Genomic DNA, 19,897 nt, shown 5'->3' with positions numbered 1-19,897 from the left:
TCTGATAACCCATAAACGCTCTCTTAAGGTATATCAACCACCTGCCCAGGAAAAACATCTGCAATAACAATAGCACTGAATACTGTAAAGCACTTCCAATTATACCATCTCAATCCATCTTCGACACTGTGAAATGGCTATTACCTAACTCATTTTACACACAGGGAAACTAAGGTTTGTACAAATTAACTAGTCCTAGATAATAGAGCTAGGGGATGGCTGAACTGGGACTCACTCTGTCAACAGGCTGCTAAATAAGGGTCCTTCCAGCACCCACTCTGCCAATCCCTGTTCAGTATTTGCCATGAGAGACTGTGGGGATGGAGGGCACTCATCTTGCCTATCTCCTGAAGGCCAAACTGGGCCAACAAGTGAAGAGAGAATCAGCCAAGCCAAAAGAGACAGGCATATGAGGACTTGAATCCTAAACGGCCTAAGTGAATTTAAAAGAGTAGTAGTACCTAACGAGAATTTGTCAGAAAATAACTCAGAATGAAGCTGCAAAGGTTACATTACAAACGACACTAGATATTTTTTAAGGAACACTTGCACTTCACACACATTAATCAATAAAAAGGAAAATATTCGCCGGGCGCAGTGGCTTACACTTGTAATCCCAGCACTTTGGGAGGCTGAGGTGGGCAGATCATGAGGTCAGGAGATCAAGACCATCCTAGCTAACATGATGAAACGCTGTCTCTACTAAAAATACAAAAAATTAGCACAGCGTGGTGCTGGGCAGCTGTAGTCCCAGCTACTTGGGAGGCTGAGGCAGGAGAATGGTGTGAATCCGGAAGGCAGAGCTTGCGGTGAGCCGAGATTGCGCCACTGCGTTCCAGCCTGGGGAAAACATTTATTTGACTGCTGAAGAGTTAAAATCAAGAGGAAAAGAACCAACTGAAAAGAATTATAATTAGAAAGTTTAGGCCGGGCATGGTGGCTCACACCTGTAATCCCAGCACTTTGGGAGGCCAAGGTGGGCAGATCACCTGAGGTCAGGAATTCGAGACCAGCCTGGCCAACACAATGAAACCCCATTTCTAATAAAAATACAAAAATTAGCTGGCTGTGGTGGTGTGTGCCTGTAATCTCAGCTACCTGGGAGGTGAGGCAGGAGAATCGCTTGAACTTGGAAGGCTGAGGCTGCAGTGAGCCGAGATCACACCATTGCACTCCAGCCTGGGTGACACAGAGCGAGACTCCATCAAAAAAAAAAAAAAAAAAAAAAAAGGAAAGAAAGAAAGAATAAAAAAAATAAGCAAAAATTCCAGGAGTCTCAGACTAAGATGTTAGAGTTACCAGACTAAGATGTTAGAGTTACCAAGATGTGAATGGAACCGTGCTTTCTGCCTCAGGGTCCTGAACACCGAGACATGGTGATGTGCCTACATGGCTGGCCACAGGGTAGCATGATATCTCAGTCACCTAAAATCACACTCACAACCCAGGAGCCTTGCCTGGGAGGGACTTCTAATTCCATCCAAAAGTCTTGTTCTCCTCTTATTTTTGTGAAGATAGCAGTAAAAACTACCACTGGTAATATATTTAAAATTAAAAAGTAGGGTGAGGGAAAATGCTTGCAATCTGGTCAACAAGATGGACAAATGACCTTGATTTTCTATCTTAGAGTTTCCTGAGGACTCTGCTACGGTAGACAACTCGATCTGGCTGAAGAAAATAAGGAATTCATCGTCAATCTTTGTCTATTTTATGCTTGATACAATCCGAGTATCAAAGTATTCGTAGATAAAGGGATAGTCTGTTGTTTTCCTACTTAGCAAAGCAATGCTAATCCAGTTAAGTTCAATAAATACTTCTTGCAAATCTACTGTAGGCTTGCCTGCATCCTTGCCAAATCTGGTTATAGGCATAGAAGTAACAAACAGAAAATATTCATTTGCTTCCATGTTTCTACTTTCTGACCACTGGAGACATTTCTCTTTAGGGTTTTGTGTTATTAGGGTTCTGTTACATTTTATTTATGTGTTTCTTTGTTTATTAATTCATTTGGTGAGCTTTTTGTTGAGGAAGAACATGCAATAAAGGATTTTCCTTCAGTTTTATAGTAAAATATAAAACTAGACCTTTATAAAATATCATCGCTTTCTACCACATGACAGCTATGTCTTTGAATAAGTCACAAGGCTTCTTTGAGGAGGTTCCTCAGTAAAAGCAGGATAATAAAATCTATGCTTTTCATCTTAAAGTGGTTTTCTGAAAGCCAAATCAAATGATGAATCCAAAAGTATTCTGTAGGTATTAGAGGATATTGTTACTTATTATTAGCATAGATACCTATGGATCAGAACACCTAGTAACAACAGTGTATTTACCTTCAGGAGACTTCCCAGGGGTATGTGTGTTAGCAGCAGCATGCATGCATGTACAAGTGTGTGTGTGTGTTATCAGCAGGAGAAGTAGGGTGGCTCTGTGCCTTGCAACCAGGATAATTTCCCAAGTACAACTATATTTCTGCAAGCATCAGAGTTCAAGGAAGAAACAAGACTTGGGACAGCTGTCTATATGTCTGACCTAGAATTGTGTAGTATTACGGTACTATATACCAACATCTAATTTTTAATCATCCCAACTCTAGAGCTGTTTTTTCACTTTGCTGTTGTTTCCAGAGCTTGACTGGTGGCAAAGGATACTTGAAACGTCCCAAACCTATGATTTTATGATCATGAGGTGTCTTCGCCTCTCCCCTGCTGATGACAGATACTTGGCTGTCCCAGAGTTACTTAGAACAAGTACCACTGGGAAAGAACTTTCTGAAGAAACCTTAGTGGCCTCCAAATTGGCAACGGAAAGAAAGCAAAAGTTAGTGGAGGGGAAGTCACTGACATAACAATGGAGGCCAGTTTCATTAGTTTCATTCACCGAAGCACAACTTGGACCAGAAGACTCATTATTCAAACCAGATGCTGATTTTGTAACATCCATTTCAGTGATGAACTGTCTCCATTTTCTTTTTATTTTGAATATGCAATATTACAAAGCAGACAAATCACCACATTAATAAGGGCACACGTAAAGTTTGTAAAGTTGGTTTTAAAAAGAACTGAGTGTAGAAAATCTGTTTTCAAAAGTTTATTGCCAAAAGCATTTTTTTTTTAAATTTTAAATCATGTGACAAAAGAAATGCTATAATTGGTTTAAGATAAGATCAATTATGGGCAGCAATGAAATTACCTTTTAATGATAATTAGCCCCAAATCTTGATTACTGCCAGCTCAAATTATCTGGTCATAAGGCACACAAAGTACTGTGTTCAACTGTCTCAAACAAGAACGAATGGTGGGCCTGCCCCAGTTTAGCAGTCAAATAAGATGGAAGGCAGGGGAGGAAGGGGAGCAAATGAGGCAGAGAAGGCTGACCGTATGGACCTTAAGTGCTTAAGAGAAAGTAAACATTCATAAAAATTTGTATCAAGCACAAAACTCACTTTTAAAAACAGCCCGCTGATAAACTTCCTCTTATAAATGATTATTCTATATCTCTTGTCAAAAGAATGACAAGGATCAGATCACAACCCCAGAAAATATAGTGAGCCTCTCCAGGGAGAAATTGAACCAGGTTGAGCTCAGGAGAATATGAAAGCAGAACACAGGGAATGGAGCCTGGAAAGAAGACCTGGGCCTCTGGACATAACCTCAAAGGGGAAATGGGAACCCGCCTCCAGTTCAGGGCATTCGGAGGTGACACAGCCTTGTTGCCCAACGTCCAGGTTCATTTTCAGAGTCCGGCCTGGTGAATAGGTATCCTACAAACAAGGCAGCGTAACCTCTGGGGGCCCACTTCTGTTACTTTACGGAGACAGACTATAGCATTTAGAGATGGAAATGATCACCAACCTCATTTTACAAACAGGACCAAGGAGGCAGAATGAATCCTCATGGGACTAACTAATGGCAAAGCCAGTTCTCCAACCCATGTGTCCTGACTCCTTTACCCAGCTGCTCCTGTCCTCTCTCCCTGGGCTGGTGGTGAGGCTCTGAACAGTTACTAACACTGCTACTGAGGAGCACTCGCTGGCTCACCACAGTCTGCCCACTATGAAAGGGCATGCTCCTCTCTGGCCTTGGGCGTTCTCACCTGGTTATTCAACACCAGATAGCTGCAAAAGAAAATCTGTATTCATATTGGAGTTATAAGTCCTATTTGCCAAAACCTATATGGACCAGGCACAGTGCTAGGCCCCTGCATTCATTCACCTCTTGTAATGCCTATAACTTAGGATGTGTTTAAGCCTCATTTTACTCAATAATGAGGCTTAAAGACATGAAGTAACTTGCTAAGTCCACACCACTAGGTAGTGACAGTCCTAGGTTCAGACTGGTTTTTCTAGCCACTGAAGACACACTACTTTCTACTACGCTACTAGCTCTCAAAATTTTGCTAAAGAAAGAGCTCCTCATTCAGCTGATCATGAGAGCTGCACAGGAAGCTTTACCTGATGAAAATAACTGGATCTCCATATAAGTAATAAATAGATTCTGAACAATGGTAATAATGCTTCTAAAATCTTGGGGGGTAAACACAGGCCCTTTCAGTTTACTTTGCTAAAGAGAGAAGTTTCTTGCAAAATTCGAATTTTTCCTTCCAATAATCTTTGCTCCACATATCTTGGGTATTGTTTATTATTCTTCATTTCTCTTTAGAACAAAAGCTTAACGCAACAGAAGAGAAGAACAATGGGAATATTAACAAGCAAGAATAACTTTCCACAGAGGTGGTAACCGAAGTAAGATCCCACAGACCAGACTGTGGAGAACTTCATTATTCCAGCTCGCCGCCTCCTTGGAGCTGGCCATGTTCCACTGATGCTTTCACCTTCTGGCAACCACCTGCTACCTTTACCTTCTGCAAATGCAGGCACCTGGCCAGCCTGGAGAATTCTGCTCTCTGAACAGAACACAGATAATTCCCATCTTCCAGTCTGAACACAGCCCTGAAAAGTACAACTCACTGTAGGTTTGGTGCTACTGACATCTCCGCAGTTTGTGATCTTCTGCTTGCAGGGAGGCTGGCCTGTTCAAAGCTAGAACACTCCAAAGAGGCCTATTCTTAACCAAGGAAGGCTGATAGGTTGAAGCCTGCTTTCCTCAATATATAGATTAGACAAATAGAAGCATCATCAAGGCAAACCGGGCACGGTGTACTCTCAACCAAACACAACCAACTTCTTTTTAGGGTTTTGTTTTTGTTTTTGTTTTTGTTTTGTTTTGTTTTACTTTTAGGGTTTATTTACTGGCAGTTTCAGGTCTGGAAATACAAAAAGGAACATGACATGGGTTCTGCCCTTGAGGTGCTCTCAGTCTGGTGAGGGAGACAATACCTTTCAGGGGACAACCATGGTACTGAGGATGAGTGTGAGAACATAGAGGTCTACTAGATGCTATAAGAAAATGGGACAGGGGAACTAGGGATGCCTCATCAAAGAAGGGGCCACATGAACAGGGCGTATAGATGAGTAGGAATTTTCTGGACAACAAAATGGAAGCGAAATAACATTCCAAACAGAAAAAACAGTGTGTTCAGAGACTCAAATTTATCAAGAGGCCTGCAGTCCAGGGAGTAAAGAGAAGCCGCGTTTGCAAGTGCAGGGAAGGGGGAATGGGGTAAAGGAAGGATCTCAGAGACTATTTACAAAGGGTCTCTGTAGGCATGTAGGAGGCAAGAGGTTTTAAAGTAGTGAAATGACACATGTAGGTTTTGTTGTTGTTTTTAAGTAATTCTGGCAGACAAGCTGACTGTGGATAGGAGGCTACATCAGGGCTGCACAAGAGAAGTAAAATGCCAACCACAGGGCCAAGCCACATATGTAATTTTAAATTTCCTAGTAGCCACATTTAAGGTAAGAAAAGACAAGTGAAATTAATTTAATAATACGCTTTAACCCCTCAAACCCAAACTACTATCTTTCAACATGTAATCAAGAGTTTTAAAATTATAAATGAGATAGCTTACATTATTTTTTTTCATACTAAGTCTTCTAAATCAGGCACAGTACAGCACATCTCAATTTAGACTTGCCACATTTCAAGTGCTCAAAAGCCAGATGTGGCCAGTGACTACCATGACAGACAGCACAGCTGTAGATAAACCACTACAGCTAATATAAGACCCCTTAGGAGGCTGTAATCAACAGTACTAACAAGAAATGATAAAGCTCTGGAAAGGTATTTCTGGCCCTTGGGCATATGTTGAACTGGCACTGAAATACAACTTTGGAGACATGTAACTTATTTTTTGTTTTGAATAGGTAATACTTTACAGGCTTCAAATATAAAAATAATACAACAGAGTACACAAAGAATAATATTGCCCCCTGCCTCTTCCTGCTCACCACATCCTTATCCATGTTATCCCGCACCCACCCACTCAAAGTAACCACTTTTATTGAGCTCCTTTTGTTTGCTTATCCTTTCAATGTCTCTTCATGTGGATTCAAGCAGATATGACTATAGACTCATATTTTGTCTCCTTTCTACATCAAAGGGAGTGTACTATATATGGTTCTATACTTTTTTTTTTCCATTTAATAACATATCTTGGAGGTCTTTCCATATCAACGTATGAAGAATTTCCATGCTCTCTTTAAAATGCTGCACAATATTCCATTGTAAAGGTGGATCATAGTTTATTTAACCAGTCTTTCACCAGTGGATACTTGAATTGCTTCCAGTCTTTTCTATCATAAACAATGGTCTAATGAGACACCTACTCCATAGGTCACTGCATACGTATTCAGATGTATCTGCAGGAGAAATTGCCAAAGCCAGACTGCTGGGTCAAAGGGTAACTGTATTTGTAATCTTGATAGATGAAAACTGGTCGAACTGGCCTTCATGAGGGTTATGCCATTCCGTCCTCTCAGAAGTACAGTGCTGATGTTTCCACAACTGGTCAACAATGTCCAAGTGTCACACTGTAAAATTTTTGCCAATCTGATAAAGTTAAAAGTGCTACTTCAGCAGTTTAAGTTTGTGATTCTCTTATTGTGTATAAGGCTGAAGATCTTTTGGTAGGTTTGAAAACAATGTATTTCTTTCTCTTTTTTTTGTGTGTGTGTGTTGTTTTTTTTTTTTTTTGAGACAGAGTCTCGCCCTGTCGCCCAGTGCGATCTTGGCTCACTGCAACTTCCACCTCCCCGTTTCAAGCAATTCTCTTGCCTCAGCCTCCCGAGTAGCTGGGATTACAGGCACGTGCCACAACGCCCGGCTAACCTTTTGTATCTTTAGTAGACACAGGGTTTCACCACGTGGGCCAGGCTGGTCTAGAACTCGAACTCCTGACCTCGTGATCCACCTGCCTCAGCCTTCCAAAGTGCTGGGATTACAGGCGTGAGCCACCGCACCCGGCCAAGACAATGTATTTTTTATTCTGAGGATAATCTGTTCATATCCTTTGCCTAGGCTATTGGTATTCCAATTCATTTTCTTTTTTCTTTTGAGACAGAGTCTCGCTCTGTTGCCCAAGCTGGAATGCAGTGGCATGATCTCAGCTCACTGCAACCTCCGCCTCCCAGGTTCAAGTGATTCTCCTGCCTCAGCCTCCCAAGTAGCTGGGATTACAGGCATGCACCACCAAGCCCAGCTAATTTTTGTATTTTTAGTAGAGACAGGATTTCACCATGTTGTCCAGACTGGTCTCGAACTCCTGACCTCAGATGACCCACCCACCTTGGCCTTCAATGAATAAGAAAGTCATTTTCTTATTACGGCATTTTTTTAATCAGATAAAAATGCTTTATTTGAATTTAATCAAATTTATCAATTTTTTTTTTAATGGCTGCTGGATTATGAGTCATGGTTAAAAAGTCCTTCTTACTTAAAGGTTATAAAGGAATGTCTTCTAGTTTCTCAGCATTTCATGCAGATACAATATATATTTGTATATTGAAATCCTTCTTAAAAATATCATTTTTCACTTTTTTCCAACTGCGGTAGACTAGACATCTGCTGAATTGCCTTTCTGATTTCTCCTTCCTTTCTTTCTTTGTCATAACTCTATTGAATATGATGCTGGTCATCATATAAAATTAATTGATCAAGTTGGAGTTTATCTGAATGGTATGAGATATAGAACCAACCTCACCTTTCTCCAGAGATCTACCCACTTGGTCCAGTAAAAATCTCATCATTATCCCATGGAAAACACAATTTTAAATACTATTCTATTTGTGTGTAGACAGCAACCTAGATTTTTATAAACTCATGGTTCTAATTCTCTAGTCTAGACACTACAGAGGTAAATACAACCTATGTTATTCAATTATTTATGGGAACTGCCAAGTTTCATGAAAGTGCATTCATCACATCATCAACAATATCTTTTGAGCAGATGCTTGACTTGAAGAGATATACAGACACAAACTGCCATTTAGAAGTTTACAACTGGGAGGTCGCTAAATTATTTTTCACAATTAATTTGTGTAAAAAGCAAGCAATACAACACAATTAAAGTCTGACAAAACTCACAGAATTCTGATTTACTCAAGTTTATTTTATATGAACACCAGTGCAGTATTAAAAAAAAATTATAACAAAAATAGGACATGGAAAACAGGCAAATCTGAAAATGTCTGGTCTACCCCAGCTGGAAAAGTAGTAAATGACATTTCTTTGAGTGTTTCATAAGGATAAAAATATAAAATGCTTCATAAACGTGTGTGTCATCCTTGCATAAGGGCCATGCTAATCTTCTCTGTATCTTTCCTATTTTTGAATATGTGCTGCCAAGCAGAGCACAAAAAGAATATTTTTGGCCGGGCGCAGTGGCTCACACCTGTAATGCCAGCACTTTGGGAGACCGAGGCAGGCGGATAACAAGGTCAAGAGTTTGAGACCAGCCTGGCCAATATGGTGAAACCCCTCCTCTACTAAAAATACAAAAATTAGCCGGGCATGGTGGTGGGCGCCTGTAGTCCCAGCCACTCAGGAGGCTGAGGCAGGAGAATCGCTTGAACCCGGGAGGCAGAGGTTGCAGTGGGCCAACATTGCGCCAGGGCAACAAAGTGAGACTCTGTCTCAAAAAAAATAAAGGGGGAATTTTTTTAAAATAAGGATCTAACATTCCCAATTATTTCTATTTGAAAGTTTCTTGTAAACTGGAATTTTTAAAGTAAAAATGTGAAAGCTACAGTATTCTATGGCAAAAGACATTGTATTTCATTACTAATTCTAATTTTCCATATTAACATTCTTCAAGTTTTTATTCAATCCATAATGTACACATTACCCTGTCATTTGAGGTTGTAAGATTAGTTGTTAGAGATCCATTTCTAAAAGAGTTTTACACACACACACACACACACACACAGTCATGAGCAGCATATCCTTCAAAAACAGCAGGGGGATCTGTTCCTACAGGGGATGCTCATTTATTAGACACAAATTATAAAACTTTCACACAGCAGATGATCTTACCAGATAAATAGCTATGATGACAAAATGCCCCTACATAAGAAATAAAGGCAATGCTGGGGAAAAGGGCAGGGAGAATCCCTGGGAATGAAAGCTCCCTAGACATGAACAAAGTATGGCTCCTAACACCTCTGTGCTATTAAAAGAAACAGTTGAACTGGAAGCCAACGGCCCTGTGAACCAAGAGGCTGTGGCCATGCTGCTCCCCAGGCAGCCCCCAGTCTCCCTGTCCACTCCCATCCTCAAGAAGTTTCTGCTTCCCATGGCAACCTGCAGACCATCACTCAGAAACCTGATCTCCAGCCCTGAGAGGATGCTCCTGAATTTCAATCTTTTTCCGGCTTGCAAGTGAGATGATTTGCCCTTCTATATACCTAAGTATCTAAAACTAACCATTAATACCCACTGCCCCTCCCCTCCAACAAAACCCTACTTTGTTTCCTTTATCTATGTCAATCATATGATCATTTTCCAACCTACCCAGACTCTAGAGCACCTCAGACCGCAGGCATCTTCTGACTCAACTTTCCTTTGACAGCTACAATAACCACTCAGCAAGTCTGTTTTTGTGATGTCTCCATCCTGCCCGTCCTTTTTGTTTCCAGTGCCACTCATCTATTTCAGACCCTCCTTACAACCCTGTGCCCACTTCACGATCTCTTAATTTGCTTCTTCATTCCTCCATTTACAATCGGCTCTCCACGTGGCTGCCATGGACCCTTCCTAAATGGTACTTTCTCAGAAACCTTCCGTGCTTCCCCCTTCTACTTACATGACAGCCCCAAATTATGCCATTAATCATTTCATTCACTCAACAGATATTTACTGAATACCCACTATGTGCCACATGCTATTCTGGGCATTTGGGACATATCAATGAACTGATAAAAACTCTTGCTTAACCTTGTCTTAACCGGTTTTCTCCTGCGCCTTACCCCACTAGTCCCCTACATAACTGTAAACATTACCTATACATGTACCTGTATCAGCAGTTATATTCTACTGTACTGATACATTCAATGATGCCTAACAAGCCCCTACCATGTGTTAGATCCAGCAGTCAGCAAGACAGATGTAGTCTTTTCTGTTCCCTCTAACCCTGCCATCCTAAAATATGCAATCTAACCCCTCCAACCTCCATGAAGACTGCTGTAGGCATCCAAGCCCACATCAGGGGCCATCAATTCCTCTCTGTCTTGGAACAGTGATCTTATCTTCTAAAAGTACTTATGGTTTTCATTTCTTTGGTGGGGTTGTTCTGTTTTTAAGCTTTTCAGGGGTTTAAACTCCCTAATTACAGTAAAGGTCTCAGAGGATTGGATGCTTATTCTCCTCTTTGCACTCCCTAGAATGTCATAATCACTGAACACTAGAGCCAAAGGAAACTTCTGACCCCCGTTCATCAAACCGATATTATTGCTTGAGGAACTTCAGACACAGAGAAGCTAAACTGTAATATCAAATGCTAAAAAGAAGTGAATAAAAATATGAAGGAAGTCTACCAGGCATCCTTCCCTTTGTCCCTAGGGGTAGAGGAAGGAAGATGTTTGAACCAGTAGTCGTACACAGTTCTTTTCTTTTGAGACAGTGTCTCGCTCCGTTGCCAGGTTGGAGTGCAATGGCATGATCTCAGCTCACTGAAACCTCCACCTCCTGGGTTCAAGTGATTCTCCTGCCTCAGCCTCCCAAGTAGCTGGGATTTTCATTTAACTCTGGAATTCATGCAGGGGCTCTCACGCTGTCAGATGAATTATTTGGAGCTCCTCCCCAGATGAGGCCTAACTAAGCTGGGAAGCCACCCCAAGTGGGAGATTTGCTCAGCTCTGCCCTGCTGCTCTCTTTTCAATCCCCCACTCCTTGCATTTGCTTGGGACCTAGACAATGCTAATAAACTAAACCCTAAGCCCAGATACTTACCAGAACTAAACCCTAGGCCCAGATATTACCCCCGCCTTGAAATCCAGGGGTTCCACTGGGCATGGTGGCTCACACCTGTAATCCCAGCACTTTGGGAGGCCAAGGCAGGAGGATCATTTGAGGTCAGGAGTTCAAGACCAGTCTGGCCAACATGGATAAACCCCGTCTCCACTAAAAATACAAATATTAGCCAAGCATGGTGGCATGTGCCTGTAATCTCAGCTGGTAGGCTGAGGCTGAAGAACTGTTTGAATCCGGGAAGCAGAGATTGCAGTGAGCTGAGATCGTACCACTGCACAACAGAAGGAGACTCTGTCAAAAAAAAAGAAAAAAAAAAAAATCCAGAGGTTCCCTTATTCTGCCATATCAATGCTTTACCCTCCCCTCTAGCCAGTGAGCTGCCCCTGCTGGAAGCCAGAGAGCTCTCTAAGGGAGGTGGCTGCTACCCTCAGCTAGAGTTAGAATGGGACTACAATTAAAAGGATCTACAAGCACAAAGTAAGAATCATCATATGAGACATGCAATTTGAAACAGGCTGGTAGAATCCAGGAATCATCTACAAAGCTGTGAGATGCAGCATGGTGTATTCTGCTATAAGATTTTTAACATGAGCTCTGTTTCTGTATCCACGTGATTTCCTCTCCACTATTCGTATGACACTCAAGGGGGAAATGTGTGTTCCTATTTTCATCCCACCCCTGTGCTCACTGAAATGACAATTGGTGCTCAATAATGTTTCCTGAATCCCCTAAAAGTGAAAGTCAAATTTAACAGAGACGTAGTTGCAGACATGTCAACAATGTAGGTAAGAATGTCTCATATGTTTGTACATTTCTCTGTGGGGCCTAGAAAAAGTGATAGCACTTAACTGGACATAGATTATGATGTCCATGTTGACCAAGTGAGACACCCTTCAATGTCCCAGTCTTTTGGTTTAGCTGAATCCCATAATCTTGGAAGCTGACAAAAGTTCTCTCCCAAGCTGCCATCATACCTAGAGGATAGTTTGGTGCCAGTGTTCACACAGAAAGAAAAGTTTTCAAGATCAAAAAATATTCCTTGTATTTATGAAAATCTTTGAAGTATAGAGACTTTCTACCTAGCAGCAGCCAACAAGTGGCCTTGTTCATTTCTGTTTAATTAAATGAACTGTTAAAAGCAAGAGAAACATAACATTCTAAGCTCCAATTTTAAGTATTCTATCTGATTTTAGCTTCTTGGGGAAAAGAAATAAGAATTCATGTCTGAGCCAAAACCAAATACATAAAAGTCCTGCCATCAGTGATACAGCTGCCAGAGAGTCTTCTCTAATGTGCTCCCAAACTCATGTTTCAGTTTTTCCTCCCGTTCCTCCCCTGCAAACAGGACAGGCATCTTCCACCCAATCCAGGTTCCCACCATGTCTGGAACATGCTCTGTAGCTCAGCTTATGTGAACATCTGAACCTTGTTTTCCAGAACCCAGCCACCATGACCCAGGTCAGCCTAACAGTAACTGCTGACCCAGACCACAGGGCTGGAGCTTTTTCAGGCCCCTCCTGCCTTGAGCTGAAATTGGTTCAAGCAACCAGGGTGAGGCTGGGGCACCAAGTAGGATTTAAGGGGTTCTCCAGGCCCAGATCTGTGGAGGAGGAGAAAACAGAGACTGAAGAACCATCTGGGCCTGAGATGTCAATGCAGCCTGCCTTCCATCAATCCACGAGACCTGAACAGACGAAATATTAACCTACAGGGCAATCCCAGAACACCAACCAACACCACTCAAGCAGGGATGCAGCACTCATGTGTTCATGCATTCATTCTCTATGAAATGAGCCCCTCCATAGTAACAAGGAGATACATCCCAATTTGGAAAATCTAGTGAGCCTCTAGTTAGCTAGAACGCAAAGAAGTATAAACTTCCATTAACTAAATGATGGGTTCCTTCACATAAGTGACATTTCAGCCACAATGAACTTCTCATTATTTCCTGAACACACCAAGATGCTGATATCCTATTTAAAGATGCCTCTCCCTCTTCTCTACCAGCAGCAATCAGTTCTATTTATCCTTAAAGACAAAGATGTCACCTCCCTGAGAAGTTTTTTCCAACTCCCCTAGCCTTTCCAGGAGACTTTCCAGCTACGTCACCCTGCATGCCCCACCTTCACCCTCTCCTCTAGCCACACTGCCCTTTTCTTCATTGCTTCCATGTTAAGTTGCTTCGTGTCTCAGAGCCTGTGCATACGTAGTTTGCTCTTGAGAAATGTTCCTGCCTGTACTGCGAATCACGACCACCCCCAGCACCGCGACCCCTACCACTCACCCCTTCGTCGAAGTAAGACTCACCTTCTTCAGATCTCAATTCAACCAGCAAAGTCTTCCCTAACCCTCCAACATTATTCACCCTCACAGCAACCCATGCCTTTCCTTTCCTGCACTTATCAGAGCTGTACTGTAGAACCGTGATACGACCTGATTAAAGTCTATTTCCCCACTAGACTGCAAGCTCTGTAAGAGTAGGGACCATGACCATTTTTATCTATCATTGCAACCCCAGTGACCAGCACAGTAGCACACAGTAGGCACTCAGGAAAGATTAGTTGAATGAATGAATAACCTTCTCTGTAGTGTCTGTGTCATTATATTCTAATTGCCCACTGTGTGCTGGCCACAAAGCCTGGCCCCTGTCAGACACGTCAACAGGCAAACTTTCCCAGAATTCATTTAAAAATGGAAATGGACATGTATCCCTATCACCTGCACCTTGTACATACATCTATAGCAATGATGGAAGGTGGAAATAAGGGTCTTAAAATCCTGGGATTGATGACTCTTACTAAGGTCAGGAAAAAGCGGCTGTAGAACAGATCCAAAAAGGTAGAAATACTAACCAAAAATCAAGGTGGCGGGTAATATTACTGTTTCTGATTAATTCTAACCTAACCAGAAAAGTCACAACCAAAAAACCCATTTCATGGCTCTTCTGTTGATGTTTCAGCTGTTTTGACTGCTGAGAAAGAACAAAACTGAGTGAACAGGCGCCACAACATGCCACGTGCAGCATCTTGGTCAGTCCCTGTTTGGGGTTGACTTGTGTCCTTCCAAAATTCATATATTAAAGTCTTAACCCCCAGTACCTCGGAAAGTAACTGTTTGGAGAGACGGCCTTTAAAAAGGAAATTAAGTTAAAATGAGGCCATTAAGGTGGGCCCTAATCCAATCTGATTAATAAGAGGACAGCAGGACACACAGACCCCAGGAGTGCGCACGTACAGAGAAAAGACCCCGTGAGGACACAGCCAGGCGGCGGCCATCTGCAAGCCACGCAGAGGCCTCAGAGGAGACCAACCCTGTCAGCACCTTGCTGCTGGACTTACAGTGTCCAAAGCTGTGAGAAAAATACATTTCTCTCCTTGGTGCCAACTGGCCTGTGATACTGTGTGCTGTGGCAGCCCAAGCGGTTCTCGAGAGAAAGGGAAGGAAGAGGTTCCAAGTATCTGCTGCCTGCCCCACTCTTCACCATCCTGGGTGTCATCTTCTCTCCAGTGCCGTCCTTTCATCTTCATTTGACAAATAAGGACACTGAGACTCAAAGCCACAGAGGGGGCTGAGCCAGAACTTGACTGCAGGGCTATGTGCTTCCAAAGTCCATGTCCTTTGCACTTTACCTTCAGATGCAAAAGACCAAAGTAGAGTATAAAATATGACAGCAGATTCTATTTTGCTTTTCTTAGCCCTTAGAAAAGGGGGGAGATCACCATTTTAACTAAGTTGAAAAACCAGACACATTTAAATAAAGTGACTGAAATGCTGTGGAACAGATGTGAATAGGAACTGATTTTGCTTTTTAATGAGCATTTTGACCAGATCAATACTACAAAATGCTGAACTGTACAATGCCATTACTGTGTAAATGCAACTACCCAGTTGATTGGCTCAAAGAGGCATTACGGTAGCTAAAAAATGTACTTTATAAGAGCAGGGTCTATTATGTAAAATAAAGTCATAAAAATTTTAATTGCACTGCATAAAGGACAGAACCTGATCTAGCCTACAAACCATGGAAAGCAGAGAAAAATAAAATGCAGCTGAATGCTTAATCAGCTGTCTGTCACTTTCTGAATAGTGCCTAATATTCTAATTATTAGTCACCACACTGAGAAGGTGCAATTATGGAACAGGGAAGATTGCTTTTTTTTTTTTTTTTTTTTGGTTAACCCACAATTTGGAAGGCCTTCACAAAAATATTATTTAAGACTCAATAAGCTATAAAGGGAAAAAAATGATTAACAGTTAAAATTCAGTTTTCCCCCCAAAGCATTTTTAAAAAGTTTGAAGTTGTATTGACAGATATGACTAACAATTGTAATCACAGAAATAAATGTAGTAAAACGATAATTTATGTGTCACAATTTACCGAGGGGGAAAAAGTGCAGCACAAGCAGCTGAATTGTGAAGTTAAATGAAAGCAAAGATAGAACCCGGTTTTTAATGAAATGTGAAGCATTATTAATTGGTTTCCTAGCAACAACGGGGCTAAAATTACTTAACATGTCTATTCAATCAGATGCAAATTTGAGTGTTATCCCTTAAATGTTGATTATAGTTGGTCTTTTCAGATGCAAATCCAATGTGTAAAGTGAATGTAAATGTTGACAATGCTGATACAAAAAATCCCCTGATTAACATCATTCTGGTGTTCAAAGCACTAGAGTTGAGGATATTCCCTTGGAAGGACTGCAAGCTGCCAGGGTTGCCCATCTTGTCTGGCATTTTCCGGTACCTGTCCTCCCTGTCCCACCTCACCACCACCCTCACTCAGTGCCAGCATGAGAGATGACTAAAAAATGAGATTGCTGGGCCTTGTGATTTCTCAAGCACTGGTGTCTCATCAGTGCTAAATGATAGAGACAGATGATGCTTTCAGCTTAGAATTCCATCAGCTGATGCAAGGGCCTTGCCAACTAAAGACCAAGGTTGGTCTCAAGTGTAGTTTTCAGATGGAACAAGACCTTTGGGTGACTCCACCGGAATGGGAGCCAAGCAAACAAATTCCCTGCAAGACTGCCAAATAAGGCAGCCTTCCTCAGCTATACCCTGGCCTTATCCTATGGTTCAAATGTAGCATATTCTAGTAAATGGAGGCACCAGGAAGGTGTCAGGGGTGGGAAGGATGTAGTGCCTTCATAATCTCCATCATCCCCCAAAGCTACCCTAGTAACACACTACTCCAGACAAAAGCAATATGCTTGCCTCACTTTCACTCTCATGCAACAAATATTTATTGCACAGTTACTATTTGCCAGGCAATGATCTTAGGGAGCTGGAGACACAGAAGTGAATTAGAAAAAGTTCCTACTCTCATCCCTCCTAGTGCAGGGGAGAGACAAATACATAAATAAACTTAGAAACAATAATTTCAGGTAGTGATAAGAGCTAGGAAGAAAAAAGTAGCTCAATTAGGAGAGGGGGATGGGCATGGCTGGGGGACCACTTTGGATAAGGTCTTTTGGAGGGAGGATACCTTCTGCACAGACCTAAAGGAAAAGGAGCAAGCCAAGCAAGGTGGGGGGAAGCGAGTCTCACCCAGAGGCAGGATTGATCTTGGAAGAGCACAGAGGCCAGAGGCTCTGAGTGTGACAAAACAGGAAGGGGAGCGGTGATGATGCAAGAACAACAACTTTGAGGTAAGTTCCTAAACCATCTTCCAACAAGACTGCACTCCCCATTCCCCACCTTCCGGTGTTTCAGGGACACAGCTGTCTCTAGAGCCACCTCAGGGTACAGTGCAGGAGCAAAAGCCTGCCATGTGAGGGAGAGGAGAGGGAAAGGAAGGGGAGGGGAGGAGTGAAAAGAAGAAGGGAGGAGAGAGGACGAGAAGAGAGGGTGAGTCCACGGAACCCTAAAGGTCATCTCCTTTCCAAGTCAAGGCCCAGTCCCTTTCCAGCCCCACCCCACCCCCAAAAAGATTCCATACCAGTGGAAAGTACATTCTTAAACTGATCTCCTCTAGAAAACGGGGAATGGCTTTTCTGGCCAAAGCCCCTGCCTCTCAATGAACAGTTTGTTCCAGACACTCAATCAAGGCTCTGGGATATCCCAGGCAGTGGTCAACAGGACATATATTCCACAAAGTTCTGAAGCTTGCTTTTGATTAGAATTGATAGTCTCCTGACAGCTGCATACTAGGCCAAGGATCCTAAGGTTAACCTTAAGAGTACTGGGGCAAGGGAAAACGGGCAGACCCTTCCTGCAAAGCATCTCACTTAGAAGTCATGCCTTCAGTCTTTGAAGTATTTAAGGGTTACTATTAAATGCGAATGCCCTTTACAGAAACGTGTAACCTTAGGTATAACCCAAGTCAGGGTGGGGACACAGATGGCAGAGGAAGCTGTGGAAGTGGGATGGAACCTAAACTATCAAGTGGCCTAGCATGGACCTGCGTTGGGAATGGTGACAATGTCAAGGTATGCAAGGGGAGTTGTGATGCCTGACTGGAAAACAAACCTTCACTGGACTTGCCTTAATTCATGCTAACCCTTAGAGAGAAACACCACTGGCACCTCACTTCACCAGGGAGGTCTAAAAGGAAAAAAGTGTGAAAAAGTTTTATTTCATGAAAAGTAGAGATAAATGTCGAAAAAAGAGAAAATGTGGCTGTATTAGTCCATTCTCACACTGCTAATAAAGACATCTCCAAGACTGGGTAGTTTATAAAGGAAAGAGGTTTAATTGATTCACAGTTCAGCATGGCTGGGGAGGCCTCAGAAAACTTACAATCATGGCAGAAGGGAAAACAAACACATCCTTCTTCACATGGTGATAGCAAGGAGAAGTGCCTTAAGCAAAAGGGAGAAAAGCCCTTGTAAAACCATCAGATTTCATGAGAACTCGCTCACTATCATGAGAACAGCAGCACAGCGCGTAAGTGCCCCCATGATTCAATCACCTCCCACCAGGCCCCTCCCACGACACATGGGGATTATGGGAACTACAATTCAAGATGAGATTTGGGTGGGGACACAGCCAAACCATTGCAGTGGCCTACCACTCGATTACAAAAAAAGAGATATCCTCTCTTAGTAGCATCTACTCAGAGTTCCAGAAGGCCATATTAAATTGTGAGTTAAGAATCAGGTTGTACATGTGATCATAGTCCTGGTTACTGAGATGTGTCTTCTAGATCTAGTGGTTCCCAAAGTCTGGTCCCCAGAGCAGCAGCTGATGCAACACCTGAGAACTTACTAGAAATGCATATTCGACCAGGAACAGTGCCTCATGCCTGTAATCCCAGCACTTTGGGAGGCCAAGGGGCGCGGATCACAATGTCAGGAGTTTGAGACCAGCCTGGCGAATATGGTGAAACCCTGTCTCTACTAAAAATATAAAAATTAGCCAGGTGTGGTGGCACGCAACTGTAGTCCCAGTTACTTGGGAGGCTAAGGGAGAAGAATCGCTTGAACCCAGGAGGCAGAGGTTGCAGTGAGCCAAGGTCATGCCACTGCACTCTAGCCTGGGCGACAGAGTCCGTCTCAAAAAATTAAATTAAATTAAATTAAATTAAATTAATAAATAAATGCATATTCACAGGCCCGGCCCCAGACTTATAGAAATCTGGCAGTGCCCCCAGTAACCTGTGCATTAATAAGCCCCCCAGGAGCTTCTGATGCACAATATATTTGAGAACTACCATTCCAGGCCAATTCAGCAGGAAGGTGTGTCTTGCTGAGTTTATACTTAGCACTGACTTTATATTTGCTGAGTTTATACTTAGCACTGACTTGCTGCAAATTATTTCAATCAACAGGAAACCAAGGATAGCTGCACTGTACCTCCTGCACGATGGCACACATTCAAAATAAACACATTCATGGTGTGAATTCTTTCACATAATGACTTCTTCAAAAGAATGTACCACTCAGAACACAAGATGCTGATTTACTGATTTCTTAAGATAACCCATTGTTCTGACTGGGAGAGAAGTAAAAAGAAAAAAGTGAGTTATTCTTTAGGAAACTTAAGTTTGGGGTAGCCTTCTGAGAGTAGCTCTCTATTTTTATGTGAGACTCTTTTCCTTGACCCTTCATGGCCAGCTGTCAGGTCTCCATCCTAAACAGCAGGAGCTCCCTAGCAGTGGACAGAGGGTCTTAGTCATACAAGAAGACCCTCTGTGAATACCCCCAAAACTCCCTCTACCTCTCATATTTTAGAGAGAATCATATAATCTCTCAGTGTTCCTGACAACAAAATGGATATTATGCAGGCGTATGGTTACTTAAAAACTCTGAAGATGAAAACAGAGCCTAGAAGATGTTTTAACCATTATAAGATAGCTATACATGAAGAAATCTACAAGCAGAAGGATGAATCTCAAATGTAACTGCACATCAGAATCACTTGTGATGCCTAATAAAAATGGAGATTTCTGGGCCCCAAACATTTCTGATTCATTTGGTGTGAACTGGGGCTCAAGAATCTGCCTTTTTGGGGTCCAAGAATCTGCCCAGGTGATTTTGATACAGGGATTTGTGTTTAACTTATCTGCATGGTAACTTCTCCAGTTTTCAAGG

General features: G+C 42.3%; 1 protein-coding gene and 1 non-coding gene across 3 annotated transcripts in view; both read right to left on the bottom strand.

Annotated features, from left to right (window-relative positions):
- Window positions 1-19,897, bottom strand: part of JAZF1 (JAZF zinc finger 1) — a 346,524-nt gene that overhangs the window by 276,137 nt on the left and 50,490 nt on the right. The gene's annotated exons all lie outside the window — the stretch shown is intronic.
- Window positions 8,647-8,753, bottom strand: LOC111551889. The gene has a single exon (XR_002734493.1). It is a non-coding gene; the product is annotated as a U6 spliceosomal RNA (small nuclear RNA).

Source organism: Piliocolobus tephrosceles, chromosome 8, assembly GCF_002776525.5.
Source record: "Piliocolobus tephrosceles isolate RC106 chromosome 8, ASM277652v3, whole genome shotgun sequence".
NCBI classification, from domain to species: Eukaryota; Metazoa; Chordata; class Mammalia; order Primates; family Cercopithecidae; genus Piliocolobus; species Piliocolobus tephrosceles.
This window is presented reverse-complemented; position numbering and strand designations above follow the sequence as displayed.